Here is a 1289-nt window from a genome sequence, read left to right as displayed (position 1 = left end):
TTTAATTTTCCTCCTATTTACAGATGAAGAAATTGACACTCAGTGAGGAAGATAAATTACCACATTTGCCTTGCCACAGGATGTGTATATGTGTGATCAAGTCTAAGTTCTTGAGTGTCCAGATTTAGAGTGCTTCTATGCCTCAGCTATCTACATGCAGTATATATAACATGATAACTGATACAGTGGCTCTTCAGGGTAAATTTATTTTTCTCTCAGTCATTCTTTTTGTTCAGACATTACAAGATCATGTATCTTCAACAACTTAAAGCTATTTGATGCCTTGTCAAAAATGTTCTATTTGAATGAGTTTGCTGTTGAGATTAGGTTAGCAATAACCTAACATCTTTACTTTATATTGTAAACTTTTCACAACACTGTGACCAAAATTCATGACAAAAACAACTTAAAGGAAGAAGGTTTTCTTTTGGCACATTGTCTCAGAGAGTTCAGTCATGGTTGTTTGGCCTCATGCACTTAGGCGTGAACATTATGACAGTGGAAATGTGTGGTGAAGAAAAGCTGTTCACTTCATGGCCAAACAGGAAGCAGAGTAAGATAGGAAGCAGTCAGGGATAATATACCTCCAAGGACCCTAGCTTGACCCTACCTCCTGAAGTTTTTGGAATCTTCAAAATTGCACCACTATCTGGCCGCTAACCATTCAAATTATGAGAGAATGTAATTATTTTGGCATAAGATAATAAGAGCCTGAGGAAGGGGATGGAAGAAAGGGAGATTATGGAAGAATGATAGCGTTTGGTGATGACTGGGACATATGGGGCAAAGGGAAGGAGTGAAAGAAAGATACTGACAAAAGTGCTTGCTTTGGCAGCATATATACTAAAATTGGAACATACAGAGATTAGCATGGCCCTTGCAAAAGAATCACATGCAAATTCGTGAAGCGTTCCATATTTTTTTAAAAAGAAAGATACCTACAAAAATTGCATTATGACATATATGTTGTGTATATTATATATTATATATATTGTTTCTTTTCTTTCTTTCTTTATTTTGGTTTTTCGAGATAGGGTTTCACTCTAGCTCAGGCTGACTTGGAATTCACTATGTAGTCTCAGGGTGGCCTTGAACTCACGGTGACCCTCCTATCTCTGCCTCCCAGGTGCTGGGATTAAAGGCATGTGCCACCACACCTGGCCCTATATATATATTTCTATTTATTTGTGAGGAGAGAGGGGGGGGGGGAGAATGAGCAAGCCAAAGTGTTTTGCCACTGAATGAGCTCTAGGTGCATGCATTACTTATGCATTTGACTTTATGTGAGT

At 38.2% G+C, this 1289-nt stretch overlaps 1 non-coding gene across 1 annotated transcript; it reads left to right on the top strand.

The window, feature by feature from the left end:
* The first annotated feature begins 819 nt into the window (after positions 1-819).
* LOC123460454 lies at positions 820-922 on the top strand. Its single transcript, XR_006637014.1, has one exon. It is a non-coding gene; the product is annotated as a U6 spliceosomal RNA (small nuclear RNA).
* The last annotated feature ends 367 nt before the right edge of the window (positions 923-1289 follow it).

Source organism: Jaculus jaculus, chromosome 4 (assembly GCF_020740685.1).
Source record: "Jaculus jaculus isolate mJacJac1 chromosome 4, mJacJac1.mat.Y.cur, whole genome shotgun sequence".
Taxonomy (NCBI): domain Eukaryota; kingdom Metazoa; phylum Chordata; class Mammalia; order Rodentia; family Dipodidae; genus Jaculus; species Jaculus jaculus.
Note: the sequence above shows the minus strand (reverse complement) of the source record. Positions and strands in the feature narration are given on the sequence as shown.